Source organism: Aotus nancymaae, unplaced genomic scaffold (genome assembly GCF_030222135.1).
Source record: "Aotus nancymaae isolate 86718 unplaced genomic scaffold, 86718_ANA_hifiasm-v0.15.2.pri h1tg000022l_1, whole genome shotgun sequence".
Classification (NCBI taxonomy): Eukaryota; Metazoa; Chordata; class Mammalia; order Primates; family Aotidae; genus Aotus; species Aotus nancymaae.
This window is the reverse complement of record NW_026988435.1, coordinates 39,565,839-39,583,555: the sequence shown is the minus strand read 5'-3', so window position 1 is coordinate 39,583,555 and position 17,717 is coordinate 39,565,839. Positions and strand designations below refer to the sequence as shown.

Here is a 17,717-nt window from a genome sequence, read left to right as displayed (position 1 = left end):
AGTAGAGATGGGGTTTTGCCATGTTTCCCAGGCTGGTCTCAAACTCCTGGCTTCAAGTGATCTACCCACCTCTGCCTTCCAAAGTGCTGGGATTACAGGCATGAGCCACCGCGCCTGGCCTAATCCACCTACTACCTACACTGGGAAAATTCCTAGATTGCTTTTATTGAAAAGAAAGTTTAAGGCCAGCGTGTAGTCTCTTGTTTGCAAAAGTTTGGGTGAACACAGATCATCTAACCACGTAGTTTGAGAGTGTTTCTTTCATCATATATACACACCCCATTTATGTGTACTCAGATGGAAGTTTCAAGAGGAGATGGATCCGTCCTTTCTAAACCCTGGGACAGCCAGAGCACAGGTGCATGAAACCGACCTGTTACTTGAAGGCATCTGTGTGCTCTGCACAAAGGCAATCGGAAGACAGGTAACCCTCAAGTCCCTGGGCACGGGCGATCAAGTTTGCTCCCTGACACTGGGAGGGTCAGGAAGGGCCCAGCCAGGATAGTGAGTGTCCCTGGGGAGGTGGGAAGGGATGGTCACTGCCCAGTGCCCGGTCGGTCTTCGGTTCAGCCTCCACAGGGACATGAACGTCTGCCTGCCTCCGTGCGGGCTATCTCTTCTCCCCTTCTCCCTGAGCAAACTCTTCTGCCCCCAGAAAAGACCATGGCCACAACACTGGATCTTGGCTGGCAGATGGCAGGGCATCGAAGACAAGGGTCCTCCCTGCTCATGACTTTGTCACTGAGACCCAGTGGATGATTAAAATGGAATGGGAAGAAGTCATCTTGGGGTGAAAGCTGCACTCTTCTCAAATGTACCTTGAGCACAAAAAGGCCAAAGTTTGGGAAAGAGAGGAATGGCAATACTTGGAAATCGAAATTGTGTTTTGTAATTTATGTGCCGGGCTCCGGGGACAGCCGCGTCTCCTCGTGCTGTTCTCCGGTTACCTCCCCCGCGCATCTGCATCCTGTTCTCTGGAAGGCGCCGTATATCACAGGGTCCTCCAAATGCAGTGGGTCGTGTGGGGTTCGTGAAAATGAGGGCTGCTGAACAGGCCCCAGAGGGGGACGGAGGGGAGGGAATTCCTGGCTGCTTGGGCACTCAGGCTTTGCCACGCTTTGGGCAGGAATGTGTGCAAACCCCCAACCCATCCTGGGGAACTCATCCTAACTCTCCCAAAGTTAACAAGCAAGGACAAGGAAGAACATTTGCTCCAAGTCAGGACACACAATTTGGGCTTCAGTCACTCCCTGTGGTTCTTATTTGCTTCATTTCAAAACAGGCTCTGAGCCCACCAAGGGTAATCATATGCATTTTCACATGAAATGGGGCCTGGATTTGGGGAAAGTAAGGCTGGAGTGCTGTGGGTGGGGTGTGGCTGCCTTGATTAGATTGGACGTGAAAAGAAATGGGTTTTATAATCAGCACTGCGGCCAGGGAGCCGGCTATGATCTCAGGTTGGGAATCAATTTGATTCATAAAGAGGAGTCCAAGATTTTTGCTTGGAGTTGCAGGCCTTTATTTTCAAAGTTAAGGCATAAACTTCATGTAATAACTTGATAGGGATTTTTTTTTGCTGGCATGTTGTCACTGATAGAAGATTCTAAAGCCTGAGGTCATCATATCAGCCTCTGACCTTCTTGTATAAAGCACAAGACACTTTCCAATGTGATTTTCATTTGGGGAATCGTGACAATGCTGCCATTTTCCTTGAGAGTGGAGGGAAAGGGAAAAGGAATGATAGACACTTTCCTGAGTCCTCTTTCTATCCCCCCCCGACCCCCATCAGCTGGCATGGGGACTCCAGGCCAAGGTTATGTCTGCATCGGGTGATGCCCTTCCCCCTCTTCCAGTCTGTGTCCCTGTCCCCACCCCTAGCAATGACCACCAGCTTTTGGCCTCACTCTGTCATTCCCAAGACAGACATCTGCCCACGCAGATGGACCTCCAATGTGTGGAATATTATTTCCTTGGCAAAACAATCCCAAGCCCTCTACAGGACTCAATTTCAGGATTTTCTTGGAATGTTGTGAAAATCTGTGTTTTTGCCATGGGAACATTCAGAAGAAGAGGTTTGGATGGCTCCAGTTACAAGATGATATATCTGAAGCTGTATTTCTGAACTCAATGGCTATTCAGCAAGCCGTCAACTCTCATCTGTGTACCAGTGAGCCCGGGAGAGGAGGGAAGCCACCTTTGTAAAATGTCCCCATTCCTGCCCTAGCTTCACTCTTTGTCCCATCGCCACTCCTCTGCAAGTTACCAGAAGGGGTCACGTGCTTCCCTCATGCTTCCCTGGAGCAGTCCTCTGGCCACTTCGACGGGTCCCTCAGAAGCTGCCAAGAGGTGGTTGGACAGCCTGGTGGTTTAGGAAGGGCTGATCTTTACGGAACAGCCTCTACTTCCAGATATTTTGTGGTCAGAGCCAAGTTTTTAAATCTCTGATACTCAGCGCCTATCCAAAAAATAAGTGAATTTTTTTCTTTCTTTCCGAAATGACAGCTTTTCAAGAAAGTCTGGCTTTTCCCCAAGCCACTGCCGTTTGGGCTGTCTGCTCTGCACAGCTCGCAAACTGAAGCAAGCAGCTGCTGGGACTGCAGCGCTTGACCTTGGACCAGGTCCCCACGGGGGTCATTCTGCCGAGCAGTGAGACCAGTCCACAGGGAGCGTGGAAGGGGGTGGTGTTTTCGTCCTCTGCCCACGTGCCATGGTGGAGCTGGACTGGCCTTGGAGAGAGATGATCTTTTGCTTGGGACCATCGTGGCTTCTGGATTGTTTAGAAGTATGGAGTCTCCATCTGTTGTGGGTTGAATTGTGTCCCCTCAAAGGATTTGTTCAAGTCATAACTCCCTTTTGTATGAATGTGAGCTTCTGTATTAGTCCATTTTCATGCTGCTGATAAAGACATACCCAAGACTGGGTAATTTATAAAGAAAAAGAGATTTAATGGACTCACAGTTCCATGTGGCTAGGGAGGCCTCACAATTATGGCAGAAAGTAAAAGGCATGTCTTACATGGCAGCAGGCAAGAGAGAATGAGAACTAAGCAAAAGGGGTTTCCCCTTATCAAACCATAAGACATGGGACTTACTACCACAAGAACAGTGTGAGGAAACCCACCCCCATGATTCAATTCTCTCCCACTGGGTCCCTCCCACAACACATGGAATTATGGGAGCTACAATTCTAGAAGAGATTTGGGTGGGGACACAGTCAAACCATATCACCTTCCTTGGGTCTTTGCAGATGTAATCAAGTTAATATGAGGTCACACTGGAGGAGTGTAGGCCCCAATCCACTGGTTGGTGTCCTTATAAGAGGGAAATTTGGACATATGGACACGCAGAAGGAAAATGGCCATGTGAAGGCAGAGGCAGAGATTGGAGGGATGCAGCGACAGGCCGAGGAGGACCAGAAAACTTTAGAAGCCAGGGAGAGGCAAGGAAGGCTCCTCCCTGGAGGCCTCAGAGGGAGCGTAGCCCTGCCAACATCTTGATTTTGGACTTCCAGCCTCCAGAGTTGCGAAAGCATACATTGCTGTTGTTACAAACCGCATAGCTTATGATCATTCATTACAGAGCCCTAAAACACAAAAACACCATCTCTGATGGCCGTGGCTCTGGCATCTGGACTCTATGCCCTGGCACCATGACTCTGCGCTGGGTGAGCTCTGGACTGAGTGTGGGGCTGAAGGCTTGGAAGCAACAGAGAAGATCTTCTCATGAGTGGCATGTCCCCTGCTCTGGTGGCAAGGAAGACTTGACTGGACAATAGGTTATGGGTTTTTTGGGGTGTTTTTGTTTTTTTTTGAGACAGGGTCTTGCTCTGTTGCCCAGGCTGGAGTGCAGTGGTGCAATGTCAGCTCACTGCAACCTCCACCTCCTGGGTTCAAGTGATTCTCCTGCCTCAGCCTCCCAAGTAGATAGTACTATAGGCATGTGCCACCATGCCCACCTAATTTTTGTATTTTTAGTAGAGATGAAATTTCTTTTGTTGGCCAGGCTGGTCTTGAACTCCTGACCTCAGGTGATCCACCTGTCTCAGCCTCCTAAGTGCTGGGATTATAGGCATAAGCCATCACGTCTAGTTAATTTTTTGTATTTTTAGTAGAGACAGGGTTTCACCATGTTGCCCAGTCTGGTCTTGAATGCCTAACCTCAAGTGATCCACCCACCTCAGCCTCCCAAAGTGAAGACAATTGTCTTTTGTTGTAGGAATGAGTGAGATGAGGAGATGAGAACAGATGTAACAGATTTTCACATTTTATTTTCTGCACTGCCCTGTGGTTCACATCCTTACAGTGAGAGCGTAATGATGCAGTTACTTTGTGTGATGAAAAAGACAAGAAAGAGTTAGCCGGACGCGGTGGCTCACGCCTGTAATCCCAGCACTTTGAGAGGCCGAGGCAGGGGGATCACCTGAGGTCGGGAGTTCAAGACCAGAATGACCAACACGGAGAAACCCCATCTCTACTAAAAATACAAAATTAGCCGGACATGGTGGTGCATGGCTGTAATCCCAGCCACTCAGGAGGCTGAGGCAGGAGAATCATTTGAAGCCAGGAGGCAGAGCTTGCGGTGAGCCGAGATCACACCATTGTACTCCAGCCTGGAGTACAACAAGAGTAAAACTCCTTCTAAAAAATAAAAATAAAAAAGACAAGAAAGAGTCTTGAACAGAAAATAATTAGCCGCATCCAGCTAAAAATGGGATGTGTAACCAACATAGATGACACCTTCCCGTTGTGCACCTGCAATGGGTGAGGTCTCTGTGGTATGACATGGTGGGTGTGAAAGACCAGCATCTGAACCCAGGGCTTGTCTCTCTCTGGACATGGGTGAGAAACCAGAGAAGCTTATGGCTTTTCACCGATAATAATTGGGAGAGAAATAGTTCAGAAGGGAAAAGAAAAATAGGTTTTACTAGCGGGGAGGCTGCATTGGTTGGAGTTATGACCTTCTCCTGTGAGACAGACTCCCACAGGCCCTGATTTGTACCTCTGCAATAGGGCCTCTCAGAAATGGCCTGGTAATTCCATTAATTGTGTGCCTGATAGTCGCCCTCTGTCCATTCTGGGTAAATTGAGACAGAGACTATGCGCTATCTCCGTCCCACTCCCCAACAGCATCTACCAAATGGGTCACTGGAGTTCAATACACATCTGTTTAATTACACACCACATCTATTGAATTCAAGTCCTAGAGGGAGGAGTGTGAACTTTTTTTTTAGCATTTAATGAGATGAAATTTGCAATGTCAACTTATTTTTGAAATTTTCTGAATTCTGAAATTTGAAAAAGAGGTAGAATTTGCAAAGCACAGGAATGAGTGGACTGAAAATCACTTTCAGATGAGAAACTGATACTAATTATATTAGTCGGGGTTCTGCCAAGTAACAGAACCAACCGGGTGCGTGTGTGTGTGTGTGTGTGTGTGTGTGTAAGGGGCGAGAGATTTTAAGGAATTGACATGTAATTGTGGAGCCTTGGTGAATCCCAAATCTGATAGGGTAGGCAGCAGTCTAGAGACTCAGGAAAAATTGCAACTGATGCTCAAAGGCCATCTGCTGGCAGAATTCTTTCTTGCTCCAAGAGGTCAGAAGTTGTTCTATTCCTGCCTTCAACTGATTGGGTGAGGCCCACCCATGTTAGAGAGGGCCATCTGCTTTACTTCAACTTGGCTGATTTAAATATTAACCGCCTGCCAAAAACCCTCACAAACACATCCAAAATAACGGCTTACCAAGTATCTGAGCACCATGGCCTAGCCAAGTTGCCTTGTAAAATTAATCACGGCAATTCTCGGGATGCCTGTTTCTCAGGGTACTCCCTGCACTCTGTTGTGCAAGGCTGTAACCAACACCGCCTGACATTTAATGTTTTTAGTCCCTGCCTACTAAATATGCATGGCAAGTCTTGTCATTAAAACCAAAGCTGCCACCCACACATTTCTCTACAGCTTCTTGGGAGCTGATTTTGCCCAGCCTGGAGACCCACTGATCTAGGCTGTCTAACTCTGCAGTAATGCTGCCAAAACACTGCCAACATCAAGACGGTGAACTTCTCAGGTCTTAATGATCAGGCTTCACATGAATATGATCATTGTCTAATCCAAGATTGGCAAACTTTTTCTGTAAATGTTTTGGGCTTTGGGACTCCATGGCCTTTGTTAGAACTACTCAGCAGTACAGTGGTAGGATGAAAACAGCTAGAGAGAGGACACAAACGAATGTGACTGCGTTCCAACGAAACTTTATTTTATGGACATTGGAATTCGAATTTCATATAATTTTCACATCATGAGATATTCTTCTCTTAAATTTTTTTTTAACTATTTAAACTGTAAAGACCAGGCCAGGCATGGTGGCTCATGCCTGTAACCCCAGCATTTTGAGAGATCAAGGTGGGTAGATCACTTGAGGTCAGGAGTTCAAGACCAGCCTGGCCAACTTGGCAAAACCTCGTCTCTACTAAAAATACTAAAATTAGCCAGGCATCGTGGGGCATGCCTGTAATTCCAGCTACTTTTGAGGTGAGGCAGGAGAATCGCTTGAACCCAGGAAGCGGAGTTTGCAGTGAGCTGAGATTGTGCCACTGCACTCCAGCCTGGGCGACACAATGAGACTCCATCTTAAAAAACTAAACTAAAATAAAGTAAAATAAAATGTAAAACCATTCTTAGCTCAAGGACAATCAGAATTTAACTGTCCTATGTCTCATCTCTCACTGGTGTAGTGTGTGTCCAGCTAAGAATCGAACAAAGTCTTCAATGAGCATTCATTTAACTGAACTAAATGGGAATTGAGCAAATGCAGTGCTTTTCAAACTTTTTCGTTATTAGCAGAAACTTTTCGGAATTCAAATCTGATTGAAACCACAATGTCTGAAACAAATGTAATAGTTTATTGGTAAAATTTAATTTTACAAGTTCAAATTTATAATACTTGTACATTTTGATGAATACAGAAATCGAGAGGAAGTTCCAGATGGTTGTGTCAAGATGCTCTTTGCTTAAACTGATCCAGATGCTGGATAGAGGAGAATGAGGGAAGTTTCTGTTTTAAAGCAGAACCGTGGGCAATATCTAACAGTCGCTTGTATTCTTATTCACAACTATAAAAGTCAGGCAAGAAGCATCAAAACTTTACAATGAATGACAAACATAATATCATAATTCAGCATGTCTCAAGCTGTTTACACACAACTGGCTCTTTTGGCTGTGATAGGGCATGTTAGAGCGGTATTCCCACGACTTTATGTGAGTGGAGAAAAGCAAGTCTGAATTTTTAATGGATCCATACAAGAGATACAAACTTCCTAGCCACTGGTATATCTGCAATAAACGCAAACTCCCTGGTGGAAACACTGGGAGAACTTTGATTCCCAGGTGAGCACAAAGAGAAGGTAAAAGGGCCGGGCGCAGTGGCTGACACCTGGAATCCCAGCACTTTAGGAGGCTGAGCGGGTTGGATCACCTGAGGTCAGGAGTTCGAGACCAGCCTGGCCAACACGGTGAAACCCCATCTCTACTAAAAAATACAAAAATCAGCCAGATGGGGTGGTTCACGCCTGTAATCCCAGCCACTCAGGAGGCTGAGACAGGAGAATCATTTGAACCCAGGAGGTGAAGGTTGCAGTGAGCCGAGATAGCACCAATGCACTCCAGCGTGGGTGACAGGGTGAGACTCTGTCTCAAAAAAAAAAAAAAAAGAGAGAGAGAGAAGGTAAAAGGGAAGCCCAGCTTAGCACACAGGTGGACCCTGTGTGTATTTTTTAGTAACTGAGTGTCCTTATTACAGTTCTGTAAAGAGAAATTTTTTTTTTCATTTTAAAAATTGTGTTAAAACATACATACCGGGCCAGGTGCAGTGATTTGCACCTGTAATCCTAGCACTTTGGGAGGCTGAGGCAGGTGGATCACCTGAGGTTCAAGACCAGCCTGGGCAACATGGTGAGACCGCATCTCTACAAAAATACAAAAATTAGCCAGGCATGATGGCAGGTGCCTGTAATCCCCACTACTCAGGAGGCTAAGGCAGCAGAATCCCTTGAACCCAGGAGGCAGAGGTTGCAGTGAGCCAAGATCATGCCATTACACTCCAGCCTGCGTGACAGAGTTAGACTCCATCTCAAAAAAAAAAAAATACCTACCATAAAATCCACAATTTTAAACAGTTTTAAGTATGCAATTTAGTGGCACTAACCCATTTATGCCTGGGTTGCAATTTTTTGAGTTGCAGACAATTGTGAAAAATCAGACTTTGGCAATGACCTTGAGCAGTAGGATATAAATCACTCCCACATGCCCAGCGTTCCAATAATGGAACACTAGGCATAAAAGGGCTAAGTACATTCACATTATTGTGCAACTATTACCACCATCCATTTCTATAATGTTCTCATCATACCAAACAGAAACTCTGTATCCTTTAAACAAGAACCCCCCTTTCCCCTCTTCACACGGCCCCTGGTAACCACCGTCTCCTTTCTGTCTGTGAATTTACCTATTCCACATGCCTCAGATGAGTGGAATCAAGTAGTATTTATCCTTCTGTGTCTGGCTTATTTCACTTAGCATAGTGTTGTCAGGGGTGAGCCACGTGGTAGCACGTGCCAAAACTTCATTACTTTCTTTAGGCTGAAGCATGTTATATGGATACACCACATTTGATTTCTCCATTCATCCATTGATGGATATTGAGCTGTTTCAACCTTTGGCTACCATGAAGAATGCTGCTATGAACACTGGGGTACAAAGAGCTGCTTGAGTCTCTGTGTTCAGTCTTTTGGGCGTGTATCCAGCAGTGCAATGGCTGCGCCATGGAGTCGTTCTGTGCTACATTTTTGGAAGAACCTCCCTACTGTTCCCACAGCCGGTGCACCATTTTACAGTCCCAACAGCGCAAAAGCGTTTCAGTTTCTCCACATAGTCACCAACAATTGTTGTTTTCAAGGGCTTTGGTTTTTGATACAGGCTATCCTAACAGGCATGAGATGGGAACAGTTTTACATGAGATTTGAGTTGAGCATTTACGGCCCCTGAAGCACTTTCAAGTCGCTCTGAGTGACCTTACGGTTCAGTAGCTCACAGTGGGAAGACCCGCAGCTGGGTTTTTCACTTTACTTCTCTCGGGGTTTCCATTGTAAGAGTAAGCTTTCCTCGACTTCATTCCAAGAAATGAGGGAGGTAGTTGATTTCAAGCTGGAGGCGAGACAAGAGAAGAAAACAGCTATTTCAGTGCAGAAACCAGCCCCCTCTCCTCAGGACCAGCCCCCTCTCCTCAGGACCAGCCCCCTCTCCTCAGGACCAGCCCCCTCTCCTCAGGACCAGCCCCCCTCCTCAGCACCAGCCCCCCCTCCTCAGGACCAGCCACCCCCTCCTCAGCACCAGCCCCCCTCCTCAGCACCAGCCCCCCTCCTCAGCACCAGCCCCCCTTCCTCAGCACCAGCCCCCCTCCTCAGCACCAGCCACCCCTCCTCAGCACCAGCCCCCCTCCTCAGCACCAGCCCCCCTCCTCAGCACCAGCCCCCCTTCCTCAGCACCAGCCCCCCTCCTCAGCACCAGCCACCCCTCCTCAGCACCAGCCCCCCTCCTCAGCACCAGCCCCTCCTCCTCAGCACCAGCCCCCGTCCTCAGCACCAGCCCCCCCTCCTCAGCACCAGCCCCCCCTCCTCAGGACCAGCCACCCCTCCTCAGGACCAGCCCCCTCTCCTCAGGACCAGCCCCCGCTCCTCAGCACCAGTCCCTCCTCCTCAGCACCAGCCCCCCTCCTCAGCACCAGCTCCCCTCCTCAGCACCAGCCCCCCCTCCTCAGCACCAGCACCCCCTCCTCAGGACCAGCCACCCCCTCCTCAGCACCAGCCCCCCTCCTCAGCACCAGCCCCCCTCCTCAGCACCAGCCCCCCTCCTCAGCACCAGCCCCTCCTCAGCACCAGCCCCCCTCCTCAGCACCAGCCACCCCTCCTCAGCACCAGCCCCTCCTCCTCAGCACCAGCCCCCCCTCCTCAGCACCAGCCCCCCCTCCTCAGCACCAGCCCCCCCTCCTCAGGACCAGCCACCCCCTCCTCAGCACCAGCCCCCCTCCTCAGGACCAGTCCCCCCTCCTCAGGACCAGCCCCCCCTCCTCAGCACCAGCTTAAATGAGGACTCATCCCTCCCTCTCCCCCTTCTCCTCTCCTCTCCTCCCATGGCCTTCCCTTCTCTCTTCACTCTCTCTCTATACACACACGCAATCACAATAAGATTTTATTTTCCTGTTCTCTCTTCAGGGGCACAGCTCCAACATACTGCAAGAGATTATCCCAGTTTAAGATGTTTTAAATCAATACCAGTTTGGGATGAGTGGAGTTTCATTCAAGTAGATTAATCTACAAACCAATAGAAACCATCATTGCTTCTGGTGCACTCTGGAAGCACCTGCAGTGGGCTTTCCCCCCGCCTGCCTCTTCCCCACCACAGCACGGCCTGGGGCTCTGCAAGGCTGTCCCAACTCCAGCCTTACTCCAGCTCCCATGAGGCTGCTAATACTGTTTCCCCACGAGAGCAGTGATGCTTTCTTCTCTGAAGGAAGGAAACTTCCCTTCAACTATCATGAAGCTGTGATGGTCTCCAACTACACCTGATTCTGTTACAAACTTGGAGGCTGGGCTCGGTGGCTCATACCTGTAATCACAGCACTTTGGGAGGCTGAGGCAAGAGGATCACTTGAGCCCAGGAGTTCGAGACCAGCCTGGGCAACATAGGAAACCCTGTTTTAACAACAACAACAACAAAAATACAAAAAAATTAGCTGGGCATGGTGGTGCAAACCTGTAGTCCCAGCTACATGGGAGGCTGAGGTGGGAGGATCACTTGACCCCAGAAGGTCAAGGCTGCAGCAAGCGAAGGTTATGCCACTGCATTCTAGCCTGGGCAAAAGAGTTAGAACCTGTATCAATTAAAAAAAAAAAAAAGAACTCGTATCAAATATCCCAGGGGCCAGACTGAGGGGCTACTTGTATTAAATATATCTCCCTACCTCACCCTAGCAGTCCCTCTCACCCACTGAGGTGCCAGGACAAACAGTGCCCCTAGCTCAGGATGAGCTCTCTGCCTCCCCAGCCACAGAGGGTTTAGGACCCTTTCTCGTTCTTGTTCCCAGAGGCCATGTCCCTAAGGATTCAAACTTCCCCTCAGACGCACCCAAGAGGCTTGAAGCCTCACAAACGGGGCTCCCTGTGACTGGTATGTGATTTAGAAAGTAACAAATATTCCCACCTCGGCTGGCTTAAACAAAAATAAACGTGTTCTCTCACTGGAGCCAAAGTCCTGAGCCAGGACGGCTCCAGGGTAGGTTGATTCAGTGGCTCAACAAAATCTTCAAGGATTCAGGCTTTTCCATCTTTCTACCAACCTCCTCCGAGTTTGGCTTGGTCCCTGGGATAGCTCCCTAAGGCTCAGACGGCTGCCGCATTGCCAGTCATCACTCACATCCAGAAACGGTGCTTTCCTGTTGAAGGAAAAAGTGGTCCTTTTGCTTCTTTGCTTCTCTTTTTAAGAGCAAGGCAGCTTTACCCAGCAGCCCCCTGGACAGTCCCTCCAATCTCATTGGCCCTGAGAGCATCACATGACCAAGCCCAACAAATCACTGCAGAGGGATGGGATGGGACCCGCCATGGTTTTATGTTTTTCTAGGTATCTCCTGAGACACAGGCAGGTCGATTCCTGAGCAAAAATGGGATTCTGTAAACAAGGAGGAAGAAGAGAGGCAGCAGAGTTCGTGAGGTGATGGGCAGACTAGGCTACCACTTTTACCTTTAGGGTCACCCCTTGGCATCCATCACGTACTTGCTCTGTGGCTATGTTTTTCTACATAAGAAATATAGAAAGACTTTCTTAATCTAAATAGTGCATTCAGTACAAAAGTATGTGTGGTAAAAATGTGAAAGGCGCCCTTCTCCGTCCTCCCCAATGTCACTTCCCTCCCCAAAAGGAACCTCTGGCTCTTTCTCCATGGGCTCTCCTCCAGTTCCCCTTCAGGCGTGTGCGCACACACAGGTTCACATGCATACACATATATGTTCATACACATCTGTGTTTTGCTTTAATTTTCACATAGATAGTGTCTTGTTCTGCTACTGGCGTTATCCCACTCAACTCTGAGTACATATGGATCAGATTCATCCACGTTAATGGCTGAATATTATTACGGAGAGTGGATATTCTATTTCCTTGTATTTTAACTAGCTTTTCAATCATGTGTCTTATCTCCCCAAGTAAATTACAAACATCCTTAGGGCATGCCGTACTTTTCTATCTCCAAACACTTAATACAATATTCTTCTACAAAATGAAAGTCAATTAATAGTTATTGTTGGAAAGATTCCCTCTCCCTTACCACATAAATCTTCTCTTAGCACTTCTGACTCCTTCAGGCGAAGCCCTCCCTCAGCTAGTAGAAGGTACACAGCGCCACAGTTTATCAGTTTGTCACTCTTCTATCGGTTTGGAAAGTCAACCTCCTAGCATGGGAGAGTTGTTAATTTCCCATGTTCCTTTGGCAATGTCTTCCAGACTCCGGATGGCAAAGCATCGCCCTCTCCCTTAGCTAGTCATCAATTTAGAGCACTCAGCTACTTGCAAAGTTAGACATTATCTCTTTGTTCTGCTCACATAGGAGCATCAGGGCAGAGTCATTAACAGCCAGCACTTCCTGGAGATCCATTTCAAGTGCTGCTAATGGTGTTTGCAGGCTGTTGAGCTGGAACAGTTATCCACATGCCCAGACACACACTCTTAATAACCCTCTGCAGGTGTCTTGAGGCAGTCACAGCTACATAAAATAGATTACAAATAAACCTCTTCTAGACCCTTTTCTGGGGAGAAATTACTTCAGTATGAGGCTACCACCTCAAAACAGACCAACCAAACTCAGAATTGGAATAAGCTTCTCAGGGTAAGCACTCTCTAGGCAGATGTTGGCATCAGACCCGCTGATAACATCAATGAATATCATCTGGGATCTTGGTGTGGTTTCTTGTACATCTGAATCTGCTGGCTTTCCTGTAGCCAAGAAAAAAATTACCATTGTACAGGAGCAAAGAAGGGAAACACATGGCTCACAGATGTGCTCCCTGCAGCAGGAGGACTCTCGACGTGTGGGCCAGACAGGAAACCTAGAACGATGGAAGAAAAATCAAGCACTAGAAATGAGACCGAAATTAGTTTATGTACCTCAGCTGATTGCACACAAGGGGAAACTTCTTGTTCAATCATTTAAACTACTATTGATTATGGAAAAACTCTGGTCCCTGTTACGAAAACATCTACAAGTGAATTGGTAAAATCCACGTAAGAAAATTGGACAATGACACAAAGCAACGTGGGATCTGGTCTAAGTAAACACCTATTATGGGTTCAGAAGGAGAAACCATTGAGAGGATGGCAACATTGTGCTTCCAAACAGGGCTGGTAATCTGCTTCCACACATTGTTAAAAGAGTGTGCTTCTGTTCACGATAACGAAGACGTGGAACCAACCCAAATGGCCATCAGTGATAGACTGAATAAAGAAAATGTGGCACATATACACTATGGAATACTATGCAGCCATAAAAAAGGATGAGCTCAGCTCCTTTGTGAGGACGTGGATGAAGCTGGAAACCATCATTCTCAGCAAACTAACACAGGAACGAAAAACCAGACACCACATGTTCTCACTCATAAGTGGGAGTTGAAAAATGAGAACACACAGACATGGAGGGAAACATCACACACCAGGGCCTGTCAGGGGTTGGGGGCGGGGCTAGGGGAGGGATAGCATTAGGAGAAATACCTAATGTGGTGATGAGTTGAAGGGTGCAGCAAACCATCATGGCACATGTATACCTATGTAACAAACCTGCACATTCTGCACGCGTATCCCAGAACTTAAAGTATAATAATAAAAAAAAGGAAGAAATACGAAGATGATGGCACTGAGGATTTTTTAGCCTTGAAGTTATGTAAGAGGAATACTAACAACAACAAAAAAAAACGAATGTGCTTAATCATACCTGCTCATTTAGAAAAAACACGAGCTTTTCCCTCTGGGAACCCAGCCTGAATTTGTTCGCAGACTTGCATGCCTCTATGTGTGTCTTCACCTGTTGGGGTCGGAGGCTCCCCGGCCTGCCTCCCTCTGTGTTTCTACCACTTCCCTTGTCTTGAAATAGCCACAATCATTGGAGAGCTTGGTTTCCCTTCTCCTCTCTTCTACATCCACCACCAACTCACATTAATTTGTTGAGAAAAACACTGCTGGCAATAGAGAAGACAGAATCAGAAGAAAACATATCTACCTCGTATTAAAAGGTTTAAGAGGGTCCTTAATAAGTAGGCCAGGGCTTGACCTGAGGGATTTTGCTAAAGACTACTGTACAGGACCAACCCTCCCACCTGTACAGTCATCTCCAACACCCCATGAGGGTTTGCCTGTAGACAAATCCAGACCAACATTGGATTACATGGCTGCAGACCTTGGGATTCCGAGGGGAAAGATGAAACCTTCCCAGCAACTTGGAGTTTTCTTTCAAGGAGAATTTTCATTACAGAATGTTTTGTTTTAACTGGTAATTAAAGGTGGGTGAAACACTCCTGTAGTAATGGGTTTTCCTCCTCTCCACCCTGTCCCTCCAAGAGAAACAGGCACGGGCAGGGCCACGAGGCCTGCCCTCCTCTCTAGAGGCAACTGCTCCTGAGAGTTTATGGTCTGGTCCACTTCGATTTCTCATGTGTCACCTTTCTAGGGGCTGCAAGGCCCAGGGATCTGGACAGAGGCCAAGAAGTCAAGAACTGTTGAAGCCGCAGCCCCCACTCTCCTACTGACACCAGAGACCACCCAGCCCAGCCAAACCATATGGCCTCTTGTTTTCCTGATGTATGAGGTGGGTAGAATGCTTTTCCCCCAAAAGAGGACTCCAAGGGATCAATTAGTTAAAATCTGTAAACATGTAGCATTGTAATTATTATTCCAGTTTCTAGTCGAAACGGAACTGGCCAAAAGGAAAAAAAATACTGACACTGCCTCTGAGGGCAGCTGCCACTGCTTTTCCGGTATTTCCAGTCTGGCTGGTGGAAGAATGTCTTGGATAAGCTCAGCATTTGACTGGCCCAGAGCTGTGCCTGCCATATTTGAGGATAAGGAGGCTAAAAACCCAGCTGAGCCCTGGACATAACTGGGCTGTGGGAGTTTACACCATCTGCTGTAGCAAAGGCTGGACCTCTCAGTGTGATAGGGCCCTAAACCTTCCAGTTGTTGAGGGATCCACAGGTTGTGTAGGTGGTCAGTAAATGGACTTTTGGTTTCTAAGGTGTCAGTCTAAAAGCAACGCTGCTAAGACGTCTGAAGTTGTCAGGGAGAAGGAATTTCTGTGTGGGACGGGCACCTCCCTCTCAACAGGGACTCTGCCCCCCACCTTCTGTGTCTTCTCCATGGGAGTCCTTCAATGGACGCCTCAGCCAACAACCACTGCCCTCTTTCTCTGGGCTAAAAATTTTCATTCCATCCCAACTCCTCCTTCCCTGCAACCAACACCACCTCCAAACGTCGATCCTTCTCCTAACTTAGCCCAAAGTAATACAAAGAGCCACTCCTGCTTTCCATTCCCAGCCTCGTTCTCCTGCCGGTGGTTTCCTGTCTGAGCTCCTCCCAAGATGGTGGACACCGGAAGTGTTTTCACAGCAGGTGGGCGGCCATCTCCACCTGTAGCGCTAGGGCCACCTGTAGCTATAGAGCCATGGCTCAACCAAAGAGAGTCAGGACGGAGCACAATGCACACCACAGCCATGCCCAGGGCCAGGCGGAGGCAGGATAACAATTTGACACTGTTTAAACAGTGGTTTTAAAAATATTTGTTCAATATTTACCTAGAGGAAAGGCTGAGTGCTCTAAATAAATAAAGGAAAGGACCAGCAGGAAGAAAGGGCCGCGGGGAGCAGCCTCAGCTGCTTCTTTACTTCCAGATATTTCATTTTCTGCCTCAAACTTGCAGCCTCCTCTCAGCAAAACGAAAGCCCCACAATTAAGGACACCTACTGACCCACGGGACAATGTCCTGAAGCCGGACCCTCAAGGTATAACCCCTCATTCCAGAACCTTCCATCTCCCACAGTGCTTCCCCCAGGGGAGTTCTGGAAAAGGCCGTTGTCTCTCCAACCTCCAACTGTTTTCAGTGATGTTGCAGACATTCAGCTAGCCCACCCTGGCTAACAGAAACCTTGGTGGTTTCTTCCTATGTGCACTGGCCTCAGTGCTCCAGTGTCCCTGAAGAGGGGGGCTCTGTGCTTGCTTACCCTCTGCCCACTACTCCTGGCTCCCCGGGGCCCCCCACCGCATCTGTCAGGCCATAACACAGAAGGCCTGTGTGCTCCATGGGTCTTTGTAAGCTTAATTCTGGCTTCCTACCCTAGTGCTCTTTTCAAATCCCCTTGGTCATTTCTCCCAGCCTTATGGTGCTGTTAGTGATGCCCGTTAGGGTTGTGAAGGATTTCCACCTGTCCCTGAACTTCACCCTCTGCTTCCTCCACCATTTCCACGAAGACAACTTGAGCTGCCCGAAAAGTAGCTTTTGGACACCTGGCTCGTATGATATTCTTCCTTGGTATCTTCAGGGCAAGTCCAGAACACCTTTTACCCATAACTGTGAGTCAAAACTGTTCCCTAGAACACGAAACTGTTCCCTAGAACATGAAATGAGTGGCAGAAAGGAAGATCACGGTAGAGGAAACAATGCATTTTGCAGAACATACTCAACTCAGGACAGCACTGAAAATACTCTTTGGCCAAGAGTGTTTGTAATATAGTGTAATATACTAAGAGCTCCAAAGTAGACAAGACGATCTCCTTCCCCAGCTCTCCCTGGCTGAGAGCACAGAATGTGATAGGGAGGTGTGCCTGCATGTATACACATATATGTGTGCATACTTTTATTTATTCATATGTATATATGTGGTAATTATATACAACTTTTAAGAAAAGTATTTCTGAGACCAATGGTATCATAATGAACCAGCACTGTGTAAGTCAAACCACATACAAGGGTGTGAAGTTAAAAATGAAAGTCCTCTCCGACCTTGACCCTTGGCCCCACCTTCCACAGATGACCACTGTGACCAGCTTCCTGTGCAGCCCTCGGAGGGTCTCTCTGAATGACAGAAATGCATTTGTTCTTTTTTTTCTTTCCTTCTTTTGAGACGAAGTCTCGCTCTTTCACCCAGACTGGCGTGAAGTGGCGTGATCTCGGCTCACTGCAACTTCCGCCCCCTGGGTTCAAACGATTCTCCTGCCTCAGCCTCCTGAGTAGCTGGAATTACTACTGTGGTGGCATCTGCCACCATGCCTGGCTAATTTTTGTGTTTTTAGTACAGGCTGGGTTTTGCCACGCTGGCCAGGCTGGTCTGGAACTCCTGACCTCAGGTGATCCACCCACCTCGACCTCCCAAAGTGCTGGGATGACAGGTATGAGCCACCACACCTGGCCACATTTGTTCTTTTTTACACACATGGGATCGTGCTGTCCCCACTGCACTTCAGCTTGCGTCCTTCACTTAACATTGTGTCCTGGAACTCTGCATATTAGTAATGCAGGAGCATTTAAGCTTGTAATGGTGCACGTTAATCCACCGTATGGGTGTGCCGTAGTTATTTAACTAATCCCTTGTAAAGAACATTTAGATTTTATCCAGTTTTATTCTCTCAGAA

General features: G+C 47.7%; 1 protein-coding gene across 1 annotated transcript in view; it reads left to right on the top strand.

The window, feature by feature from the left end:
• CLDN14 (claudin 14) overlaps nucleotides 1-17,717 on the top strand; it is a 76,361-nt gene that overhangs the window by 18,594 nt on the left and 40,050 nt on the right. The window contains exon 2 of the mRNA XM_064380141.1: nucleotides 14,764-14,901. The gene's annotated coding sequence lies outside the window, so the exon portion shown is untranslated. The remainder of the gene's footprint in view (nucleotides 1-14,763; nucleotides 14,902-17,717) is intronic.